This window comes from Macaca mulatta, chromosome 4 (genome assembly GCF_049350105.2).
Source record: "Macaca mulatta isolate MMU2019108-1 chromosome 4, T2T-MMU8v2.0, whole genome shotgun sequence".
Classification (NCBI taxonomy): Eukaryota; Metazoa; Chordata; class Mammalia; order Primates; family Cercopithecidae; genus Macaca; species Macaca mulatta.
This window is the reverse complement of record NC_133409.1, coordinates 106,000,638-106,013,216: the sequence shown is the minus strand read 5'-3', so window position 1 is coordinate 106,013,216 and position 12,579 is coordinate 106,000,638. Positions and strand designations below refer to the sequence as shown.

Here is a 12,579-nt window from a genome sequence, read left to right as displayed (position 1 = left end):
ACTCTTCTCTCCCTTGCTCACTCTGGTTGTCCGCATAACCTCATTCTTCTTGGATGCTAAACAAGAACCCGGGACCCGCTGAACAGTGGGGCAGAAAGGGGCTGTAACATTGTAGCCCTCTTGCCCTCTGCTGGTGCTAGGTAGCTGCCCCATGCAATAGCAAGTGGTGGCAGGGCCAGCCCAGAAGCCACAGGCTGGAGCAGGGCAGTGGGAACAAACAAGTTATAGCACCCTCTTTGGGGTTCTGTGGTTGCTGGTGTCTCAGAAGTTTTCAGGCACCACCATGTTCCCATCATCCAGAAGCCAGAGCCCAAGGTGGAACCAGGTCATGGCATGTGTGGCCCAACCGAAGGCTGAGCTTGGATCCTGCTGTGAGCACAAGATCTGAACCGGTAGTGTGAGCCAAGCATAGCCTACTGGGCCAAGTGGGCAGAGCAAGGCCACTGGGCATGTGTGAAACTTGGTCTCTGGCTGGTGAAGTGGTCCTGAAAAAATCCTATATCAGTAGCAAGCTCTCCAAAAACGTCTTGATTTGTAGTGTTTGTCAGTTTTCACCATATAAATACTCCCACAATCACCAGATTCAAGATATGCAAGCAAAGTGACAGCTCTTGAGTTGACGTCAGTACACCCCTGACAGGCCATTTCTAAGCCTTGAAGCTTTTATCTGATTAACGTGTGTGAAAAATTTTATAACCATTGGCCATTTTTCCAATCTTGTGCTGACCAAGGCATAGAAATAGAACCGTGGAGATGATATGTTTTTAATGCTTAGGAATGTATCTTTATACATTGGAGAAAAAATGCTAGGAAAAATGGCTACACTAGACAACATGTTCTGTTGTAACTGATGGCTCTTAAATCCACTCATTTAACACACAGCTAACATAATTGTGAAAGACTAAAAACATTTTCTCTAAGGTTAGGAACAAGATAAGGATGCCTACTTCTATACAATATTGTACTGGAAGTTATAGCCAAAACAATTAGACAAGAAAAAGGAATAGAAGGCATCCAAATTAAAAAGGAAGAAGTATAATGATCTTTATTTGCAGGTGACATGATCTTGTATAAAGTCATGCATAATCTACAAAAAAACCTAGTGCTAATGAGTAAATTCAGCAAAGTTGCAGGTTGCAAAATCAACACATAAAAGTAAATTTTATTTTATTTTTTATTTTCATAATTGAGATTTTATTGGTTGAGGATCAGTACAGACATTTCAATTTGTACACTATTCTTAACATATGTAACGAAATTCTAAAAAGCCATGTATTGTAATTCTTTTTTAAAGTTATTCCAGTGACTTTCCAGCTTAAAATTTGGAAGCAAATTTTCCTTAAGAGGCTATCAAGTACCAGTATCTTCACATGTTGGTCAGCTGTTACATATGGCCCACCAGTTCACAACTGAATAGCATGTACACTACATATTCAAATCTGTAATCTTTCACAGCACAGTAACGAAGTTAGTAGGCAAACAGGACGACCACAACCAAACATGTTACAGAGTGCACACAATTCCAACAGGGAGCGCCATGATCGAGGAGTGGTTTTCTTTAGGAAACAATTCTACTAAAAAACATGAGAACAGAAGTAAAATAAAATGTTCAAGACATTAAATGCAGGACTGATTCCATATTGCCATTTAATATGCTTTGTATTATAGGATATAAAAACTAATCCCCCATCTATGGAATGTTAAACTGGCACCCGAGACAGTCAAAGCCTCCCGTAATTCAATATCCCACACTATTTTCTGGTTGTACCAAAAAATAAACAACCAGCAAATGATTTCACCTCTTAAAAAAAAGCATTTACACTTAAAAAATGGGATGAGGTGGGATTCCCTCCTTCTTAAAAATGTTTCTAGAGCTACTAAAAAACTTGCATTTACAAAATAGTTGATAAAAATATTCCTCTGGATTGTACAAGAAGGGAGACAGGGACCACTGGTAAGACATGGTATATGGTATTAATCAGACTTGGCTTCTTTCTCTCCTGCTTCATCAGAGGCTGGACTCTCCTCAGTTTTCGTTTCCCCGTTTTCTGCAGGTAAATCTTCTTTAGTTTCTTGGTTAGCCACTTCGGCCTGTTTTCCCTTTGCTCCCCTTTTCCCTTTTGTTTGCACTTTTTTGTCTGAAGATTTATCCTTCGCTGCTGCCTTTTTCGGCTTCGCTTCCACTTTGGCAGGAGGTTTAGCTGACAACCGCGCCGATCTCCTCTTGGGCTCTTCCTTGGCGGCCCCTTCGGCGGAGCTGACCTTCCTCTTGGGCATCCTGGCGGCGGGGAAGGCGCGTGCCGGGTGCCTGCGGGCAGCGGCGCGCCGAGAGCCTTCGCGAAACTGGGCTGCCTGGCCGCTGCCACTCCTCCCGCCGCCCGAGCTGCTGTAAATTTTATTTTTATACATTAGTGATTAACAATCTGAAAATCAAATCTAAAAAATCATCAAAAAAATAAAATACTTAGAGAACTAATTTAACAAAGGAAATCAAAGGGCAAAACTTGTACACAGAAAACTACAAAATCTTGCTGAAAGAAATTAAAGAAGGCCTAAGCAAATGAAAAGACATCTTGTGTTTGTGGATTGGAAGATTTAACATTGTTAAGATTGCAATATTATCCAAACTGATTACAGATTCAATGCTATACTATACTTAACAAACATCTTAACAACCTTTTTCTCAGTAGAGGGAAAGCTGATTCTAAAATTCATATGGAACTTCAAGGGACCCTAAATAGTCAAACCAATCAGGAAAAATGAAAACAAAGTTGGAGGAGTCACAATTTCAGATTTCAAAACTTACCACAAAGTTAAAGTAATTGAAATAATATATTACCACCATAAAAACAGAAATACATATCAACTGAATAGAATTAAAAGAATTGAGTGGGGACACAGCCAAACTGTATCAGTGGTCTTGGCACTCTTGTTGAAAATCAATCTACCATACTGTATGGAAAGGTAGATTACTGTATGGAAATCAATCTACCATACCATATGAAATGGTAGATTACCATATGGAAATCAATCTACCATACTGTATGGAAATAAATCCATACTTGTATGGTAGACTGATTTTCAACAGGAGTGCCAAGACCTATGGAAGCAAATCCATACTTGTATGGTAGATTGATTTTCAACAAGAGTGCCAAGACCACTGATACAGTTTGGCTGTGTCCCCGCCCAAATTTCATCTTGAATTGTAGAGCCCATAATCCCCATGTGTCATGGGAGGACCTGGTGGGAGGTAATTGAATCATGGGGGCAGATTTTTCCTGTGCTGTTCTTGTAATTGTAAATAAGTCTCATGAAATCTGATTTTTCTTTTTTTTTCTTGATGGAGTCTTGCTCTATAGCCCAGGCTGGAGTGTAGTGGTGTGATCTTGGCTCACTGCAACCTCTGCCTCCCAGGTTCAAGTGATTCTCCTACCTCAGCCTCCCAAGTAGCTGGGATTACAGGCATGCACCACTACGCCTGGCTAATTCTTGTATTTTTTGTAGTGATGAGGTTTTACCACATTGGCCAGGCTGGTCTTGAACTCCTGACCTCGTGCGATCTGTCCGCCTCAGCCTCCCAAAATGCTGGAATTACAGGCATGAGCCACTGTGCCAGACCTGAGATCTGGTGGTTTTATAAAGGGCAGTTCCCCTGCACATGCCCTCTTGTCTGCCATCATGTAAGACGTGCCATGCCTTTGCTCCTCCCTCACCTTCTGCCATGATTGTGAGGTCTCCCCAGCCATGTGAAATTGAAGTCCATTAAACCTCTTTTTCTTCATAAATTACCCAGTCTTGGGTATTTCTTCATAGCAGTATGAGAATGGACTATTACAACCACTTACTGGAAAAGGAATAATTTCCTTCACAAATGGTGCTAGGGCACATTGGATAGCCACAAGTGAAACACTGAAGTTGAACCCTTTCCTCCCACCATATACAAAAATTAACCCAAAATTGATCAAAGACCTAAATGAAAGAGGTACAACTATACAACTCATACAGAAAAACGTGAGTTTGCATTTGGCAATAGATGCTTAGATATGGCACCAAAATCACAGGCAAAAACAACAAAAATAGATAAATTGAACTTCATCAAAATTAAAGACTTTTGTGCATCAAAAGACACTATCAAGAAAGTGAAAAGACATGGAAGAAATTTTGTTTGCAAGTCATGTATGTGAGAAGGGTTGAATATTCAGAATAAATAAAGTATTCATATCCAGAATACAAAATATAACTAAACAACCAAAAGACAAACAACACAATTTAAAAATGGTCTCAAGACTTTAGAACAGATATTGGTTCAAAGAAGATATATAAATAGCCAACAAATATTTTTAAAAGTTCAACATGGTTAGTCATTAGAGAAATGCAAATCAAAACCACAATGAGCTATCACTTCACATCGAGTAGTTTGGCTATAATTTTTAAAAAGGGAAAGTAAGTGTTGGTGAGGATGTGATGAAATTGAGACCCTCATACATTGCTTGTTAGAATTTAAAATGGTGTAGCCACTGTGGAAAATAATTTAAAGGTTTAAAAGTTAAATGTAGAGTTATCATATAACCCAGTAATTCCACTTTTAAGTATGCCCAAAATAATTGAGGACAAGTATTCAAACAAATACGTGTATACAGATGTTCATGACAGCAGCACTATTCACAATAGCCAAAAGGTGGAAACAAATAATGTCTATCAGTTGAGGAAAGGATAAACAAAATGTTGCATATACATACAATAGAATTCAGCAGTGTATTAGTCTGTTTTCATGCTGGTGATAAAGACATACCAGAGACTGAGAAGAAAAAGGGGTTTAATGGACTTACAGTTCCACATGGCTGGAGAGGCCTCACAATCATGGTGAAAGGCAAGGAGGAGCAAGTCACATCTTACATGGATGTCAGCAGGCAAAGAGAGCTTGTGCAGGGAAACTCCCATTTTTAAAACCATCAGATCTTGTGAGATTTATTCACCATCATGAGAACAGCACAGGAAAGACCTACCCCCATGATTCAATTATCTCCCACTGGGGCTCTCCCACAACTATCAGAATTATGGGAGCTACAAGATGAGACTTGGGTGGGGAAACAGAGCCAAACCATATCAAGGGGTAAAAATAAATGAAGTACTAATACATACTACAATGTAGATGAACCTAGAAAATATTGTGCCAAGTGAAAGAAGCCAGTCATAAAAGCTCACACATTGTTTGATTCTATTTACATGAAATATCCAGAATGGGTAAATTCATATAAACAAAGCAGATTAGCAGCTTCTGGAGTCCAGGGTGAGGGGGTTATGGAGAGTGCTTAATGGGTATGTGATTTCCTTTTGGGGTTGTAAGAATGGTTTGGAACTAGATAAAGGTGAGGTTTGCACAACATTGTAAATGCAGTGAATGGCACTTAGTTGTATACTTTAAAATGGTTAACCTTATAAGGAATTTTACCTCAATTTAAAAATCAAAAGCTGAAAAAATCCATTTATTTAGAAATGCAGTAACAGATTCAAGGCTCAGGCACTGAGAATCTAGGGTAAAAGGGTAAGCACCTCTGAGAGATGGATGAAGGACAACTATTGTTGGACATCAAGGTCAGAGCGGAGAGAAGACTGACTCAGGGCTGAGTTGCAGGACTACTAACACAAGACTCCCAAGTCAGCATTGGAGCTTTGGAGAACTGTTACTTATGGATTCCCATTAAAGTGCTCTATTCTCAAATAAACACCATTTTCTTTTAAAGAGCCTCTCTCTGTTATTTAGGTTGACAAAGGATAGGCTAAGATGATTAAAGTAGCTCTGTCAAATATAAGCAAATTCTGATTTAGTAAGAAGAGACTATGCAAAAGGATTTTGCACGTGGGTTGGGGGCTACTCTTCAGGAGCCCAGGAACATTGTCAGCTCCTGGACAGCAGCCTCAGGGGACAGATTTTTAGCTTAATGTAAAGAAGTTCTTAAGAGTCACAATTTTAAAGGGTGAATAGGTGTCCCTGGGCACTGGGATTATTTAAGCAACTACTAACTGGCCAATCCACAGAGACTATCAAAGTGTCATAAAATTGGTTCAAGACATTGACCAAAAGGCTTGTCTGAACCTGGGATTCTGTGGCTTTCGGAGTATAAGACACTGAGAACATAACCATTCACTTGAAAAAAAAAAAAAAAAAAAAAACCTCGAACATTATCTTATGAATAGACATCTTCAGCAAGTTTAAGTTCAAATGTAAGAGATATAGCACTAGGTTTGAATTCTTCACTCTCCTGTCTTATGAAAGCTGGCCTTGTGCAGAGGTTTATGGGGAAGAGCAGACAATACTCATCCAAAACAACCAAGAACATGTAGGGAAGGAAAAAATATCTTTTCCTCTCCCATCACTAAATTTATGGCTGAAATACCTATAACAAAAGAAAAGCATACACATTTATTTAGCATAACTTTTACATGACATAGGAACCTTCATAAGGAAACAAAGATCCCAAGACAAGGTTAAACCTGTGTATTTTTATACTTATGTTTGATGAAGAGTAGACGATTGGAGAACAAAAGAGTATGATCTAATTATAATGGACTGGGAAGTACTTAGCAAGCCCTGTTTGTTCAGATTCTTTTTGGCATCTGTGTCTTCCATGATAAGGATATTCCTTTCCTCTGGGTATAGGGTGGGCACCTCTCGAATGAGGATCTTAAGACCTGCCTCAGGGAAGAAGAGGGAGTAGAAGGTGAGAGTGACCTTCCTGCTTCTGCTGTTTTCTCAAATGCCGAGTGCTATATTTTATAGTAGCATGTCCTGAACTCCATCAAACCCTAAGAACCAAAGGATAAAACAGAGTTGAGCAGGTAAACTGAGTTCCAAATTGAAGGAGAGGTCTCTGGAGGACTGGGGGTAGATCTGAGGAAATCTGGACATCTGAGGGAGGAAGGAAGGATTAACTGGAAGTGAGTCCATAGCAATGATTCGTTGATGAGGGAGAAGCAATGGATACTTGCCTGCAGCAACTTCTCCTTTTAGGAGCCATCCTAGGTGGGCAGGGAGATTTACAGGGCAGGACTGAAAGCTGTGCATTTATACCTCTTAAGTAGCTCTCACTCGATGCCTTTTGACAGGCTGTCTGCTTAATTTATCCTCTTGGGCCTCTAGGTCTCATCTGTCAAATGTCCTGTAAGGAACCAGAGTGTCTTGAAGGTCTCTTTCCAGTTCTAAAATCCTAGAGTTTTTAGATTTTTCTCCAATCTTCCTAATTTATTTTAGATTCTTATGAACATCAGCTCTCCTTGGGTTTGAAAAGAAGCCTCATAAAGAAAATAATCTGTTTCTCACTTACTTTGTGAAGTCTTTTTCCACTTGGATTTTCTAGAATTATAAATCATTATACTTTTATTTTTCTTAATTGAAAGGAATTTTGTGAGCTACATAGAATTTATTTTGAAATTTAATTATGTTTAGATTTAATGTTAGGAAGCCGTTTTTACTCACAACACTCTGACATCAAATGGGTGTCTAACAATTCAATTCAGTTCCGACTCTATCTACCTGGAGTTTGTGTCAGATCCCACAAGTCAAAGGGCTCAGTCCTGCATGACTGCCCCAACTTCAGATGCCAGTTTTAGAAGTCTTGGGCTACCCATACTCCTGATGGACCTGCTGTAAACTGGGAGTTCCCACACTATGCCTTCAAGTTCGGTAACTTGCTAGAGCAAGTCACGTAACTCAGAAAAGTGCTTTACTTACTATTACTGCTTTGTTATAAAGGATACAACTCAGGAATAGCCCAATGAAAGAGGTACATAGGGCAAAATATGGAGTGGGTGGGGGTAGCACAACCTTCCTAGCGCCTCAATGTGTTCACCAACCTGGTAGACCTCTGAACTATTCATTTAGGGGTTTTTTGGAGACTTCATTACATGATTGATTGAATCTCAGGCCTCTGGTGATTAACCTGATCTCCAGTCCCTCTTCCCTCCCCAGTGGTTGGAGGGTAGGGCTGAAAGTACCAAGCTTCTTTTCAAGGTTTGCTCTTTCGGATGACCAGTCCCCATTCTGAAGCTACCTAAGAGCCTCTAGACAGCAGTGATCTCATTAACGTGCAATAGACACTTATCACTCCAAAGATTCCAAGGGTTTTAGGAACCAGGGACAAAGACCAAATATATTTTTTAATACCATAATTAGTAAATAGTTAAATATGGAAAACTCCCAATTTTGCTTTTGTCATCAAGCAAATCCAAACACATTCTATCTAGTTTGCCAAGAAAGAATTCGTAAAGAAAATAGTTCCTGTATTTTCATAAAGATATTGAATTTTAATTAAATATGAAATTTGGCTTCATATCATGTATAAAGGTATAAAGCCACATTGTGGAAAATGGCCAATTTAGAAACAAAATCTAGCTTGAGCTATTTTACTTAATATCTTCAGCTCTGAACTAAGTATCTGCTTAATTCCTTTAGATAACCAAAGAACACTTAAATAGAAATTAAGAAAATTGTTTTCAGGTATTTTCAGTTTGAAGAACTCACTAAATGGATTTCATTGATCTTTCCTTGAGAAAACATAGAATATTTTAAATCTTATACATTAACTAGCTAATTCAACAATTGAGTCCCTATTATATGCCAGGCTAGGTGCTAAGAATACAAAAGTGAGCACAGCTGGTCTCTAACTTTTAAGGCACTTAATCCTATTCTGCTCCAAGGAGGCAGCAGGGCAAATTGGCTCAGCTGGTTGGTTCAGGAGTCTGATTATCTAGGTCAAACCTCACCTCCATTTACTAGCTGCAAAACACTGGAGAAGTTATCTACTACATCCTAAGTTTCAATTTCCTCATCTACGAAAAAGGCATAATCATAGAACCTCAAAAGAGTGTTGTGGCTAAAATAGGATAATATTTAGAGTATGTGAAATATTTAGAATGTATTTGTGATGGTTTTTTTTTTTTTTGGATATGTTAACTTGGTTAAGCTATGGTTCCAGCTGTTCAACCTAACGATAATCTAGGTGTTATGGAAATTGTGCTTTGTAAATGTGAGTCCATAATCAGTTGACTTTAAATAAGGGAGAGCATTCTAAATAGTCTGGGTGGGTCTGATTCAATCAGTTGAAAGGCCTTAAAACCAGGGCTGAGACTTCCCTGAAAAAGAAAACATCCACCTATGGACAGCAGCTTCAGCCTCTGCAGGGGAGCTCCTGATGGCCTGCCCTGTGGATTTTGGATTTGCTTATCCAGTTCCTCAATTGTGTAAGCCTATTCTTTGTAGTAAATCTATATCCATATTTATCTATGTATATATTATCTCCTGTTAGTTGTGCATTTCTGGTTGAACCCTGGGCGATATAGATGTCAAAATTGTAGAGTAGTGGATGTAAAGTGCTTAGCAGTAAAAGTCATAAACATTATTTTAAAAAAACAATAAAAACAACAATCCATGTTTTGTTATGGTTGTTGGGTTTGGGAACCCTCAAGAGAAAGACTAGACATGAAGATGCCATTTAAACCAAGGCTTACGTTAAGAAAGAAAGGAATCCAGGTTGAGGCAAATGCAAGAGCAAGCAGTAGGTTTCTCTCAAGGGCAGGATATAAGTGGGAGAAAAAAATATCTTCTATGTTTGAGCACGATGGCTTGCACCTGTAATCCCAGCACTTTGGGACGCCAAGGTGGGATGATTGCTTGAGGCCATGAGTTAGAGAACAGCCTCAGCAATACGACTTGACCCTATCTCTACAGAAAATAAAAGAAACTTAGCCAGGCATGGCAGCACTTGCCTGCAGTTCCAGCTACCTGGGAGACTGAGGTGAGATCACTTGAGTCCAGGAGTTGCAGGCTGCAATGAGCTATGATCATACCACTGCACTCCAGCCTGAGTGACAGAGCAAGACCCTGTCTCTAAAAATGAACAAATCAATTAAAAAACCCCAAAAACTCATGTCTTAGTCCATTTGAGCTGCTATTCCAAAATGCCATAGTCTGGTTGCATAGGAAGGTGTCATTTGCTAGTTGCAAAAATTCATTTCTCACGGTTCTGAAGACTGGGAAGTCCACGACCAACAAACTGGCAGACTTAGTGTCTGGTCAGGGCCCATCAGCAGATTCCTAGACGGTGCCTTCTCCCTGTGTTCTCACACAGTGGAAGGGGCAAGGCAGCTCTCTGGGATTCTTTTATTTGGGGACCAACCCCATTCATTAGGGCTCCACGGCCTCATGACCTAATCACCTCCCAAAGGCCCCACTTCCTAATACCATCACCTGGGGGTTAGAATTTGGACATATGAATTTTGAAGAAACACAACATTCAGATCCTAGCACACTATTTATAATATGAGGAAGAGCTATATAGAATCGAGGTTGGAAATAGGTGGTTCAAGAGCCAAATCCTGCACACTAGTTGTTAGTTTGGCTTGTAGAATGATTTTTTAAAAAGCATTTAAGAATAATTTTTAAAAATGAACTTATAATTTGTTAAAAAAGAAATTAAGAGATTTTTGCATAAAATACAAATATCTGGCTTTTCTTGAAAACCTGGAAGCTCTGGCCACACTGAGCCCATACTCTCTCTGGGTCATAAACATTGGACGTTAGTCTTTTCTGTGTGGTCCCCACCACATGCTGTGGAAGACAAGGCACAGCTGCCTCCTGCATTTGTAGAATCTGCTTGAACCCTGTGGGCATCTGTGATACGCTGCCATGGGCAATCTCCTAAAACCTGGCCTTAAACTTTCCTTGACCTTCTTGGGCTCAAAAGCTTCCATTCCTTACTTAGGCAAACTCTCCCCATGATCACTCCCTAGACGGTCTATTCTGAAAGTTTCATTTATTTTTTTCTACATTGTCTTAATAATAACTGACTTCCTAGACTGTTATACTTCCCTTAATGTTTTTGTTAAACTTACTAGCAGGTCACACAATGCCTGAATATGTTTCTCTGAAACATAGTCATGATGAAAGAGTACATAACTTCGAAACAGACATTAAAATAGAACATTTTTTCTCTAAACTACTTGTCACCTTGCCACTTGTACAGATGACTATGGGTCTGACTCAAGAAAGAAAACTGAGGGAGTCAGGCCCAGAAATGAACTGCCTTAAAACGCCTTGTAACATCTAGTCACGTGACAATAAATACAGAAATGTTTCTGATAATAGTGGTTTCTGTGTACAGGCACACACAGGTACATTAAAAAAAAATGGGATGACAACACACTTGTTTATAACTATTCATCCTCTCCTCTCTCTGTCCAATCTTAGAGGAAAATATGCCTGATTTAAAGTAACCTACGATCTGCGTCTCCCTGGCACCTCACGGAAGCCAGGAGTCCTCTCTTGACTGCTTTCCTCTATTTTCCACATCTTCCTCCAGTTGGTACCTTCCCTATAAGCTAGAAATATGTTCACATCACTGCCACTAACAAATCTTTGTCCTTACTATATAGGCCTTTGTAGCTACCATCTTTTTTTCCTCCCATGAGACCACCAGGCTCCCTGGTAAAGTGGTGAACACTCAGTCTATTTATTTTCTTTCCTTTCACTCTTCAACCCACTCCATCCCTTGTACTACCCATACATGCTAGGGAAAAACTTATCAATGCTTTCCTAGTTGCCAGATTAATTTATTATTTTACCCTTCATCTTGCTCAATGTAGCCCCGTGCGTGGCGCTTGATACAACATATCCCTCGAAAATTCCTTCCCAGGCTTCAAGACTACCGCTGTCTCCTGGGTCCTCTCCATCTCCAGATGTTGTTTCTTAGTTGCCTTCTCTGGCTTCACTCAAAATTCCTGGGGTTTTGGTGGGGAATTGGTACAAGATCCTGATCCCTTCACTTCAGGCTGGGGAACGTAACACAGGCAGGGAAAATCGGATGATCATTCCATGGAATGTAAGTCCGGAGTGCAGACACGTGGGGGTGAGGAGCAGCTGTAAGTGGGTCAGCCGATGGTAGCAGCCTAGATGGCAAGTCACAAATTCTCCCCGGAGACCCTGGAGCTCCCTTCCTCTGTCCTCTCGAGGCCTGAGTACTCCGCTGTTTACTCTGTGACCTTTGCAGCAGGTTTCCAAAAAGTTATTTTTTATACAGTGTTTACAGTTACTACATCTGGTTTCTTTTACTTGTAACTAAAGACCTTTAATAGACACCCTGGAGCTTTGCTCTGAGGTCTCTTCTCTCCTCTGTACACATGGGCTTTCTTCCTGCTAGCCCCATTCACTCTCATGGCTTCAGCCACCATCCATATGTTCTTGACTCCTTATTTATATCTTTAGCCTAGAGATCCCTCATGAGCTTTCCACCTGCAAATATAATCACTGTCCCTAATGATTCTTCTCTTGGGTGACCCCCAGGAACCCAGAACTCAACATGTCCCAAAGTGTACTCATGGACTTTTCCCCCAAATCTGCTTCTCCTTTTCCATTCTCTAACTCAGTGCCTGACACCACCATCCACTCAGTCACTCCAGCCAAATACCTCTCCTTCTCCCTCCCTAATAGATTAGCAGTTGCTTGGTCCCATCAATTCCCTTTCTTAATGCCTCTCCTAATCATTTACTTCTCTCTGCCTCTCCCTGTCTCAGGCCCTCAGCACT

The 12,579-nt window shown here is 40.1% G+C and overlaps 1 pseudogene; it reads right to left on the bottom strand.

The window, feature by feature from the left end:
• Nucleotides 1-1,160: 1,160 nt before the first annotated feature.
• On the bottom strand, nucleotides 1,161-2,388 carry LOC717112 (non-histone chromosomal protein HMG-14; annotated as a pseudogene).
• Between the last annotated feature and the right edge of the window lie 10,191 nt (nucleotides 2,389-12,579).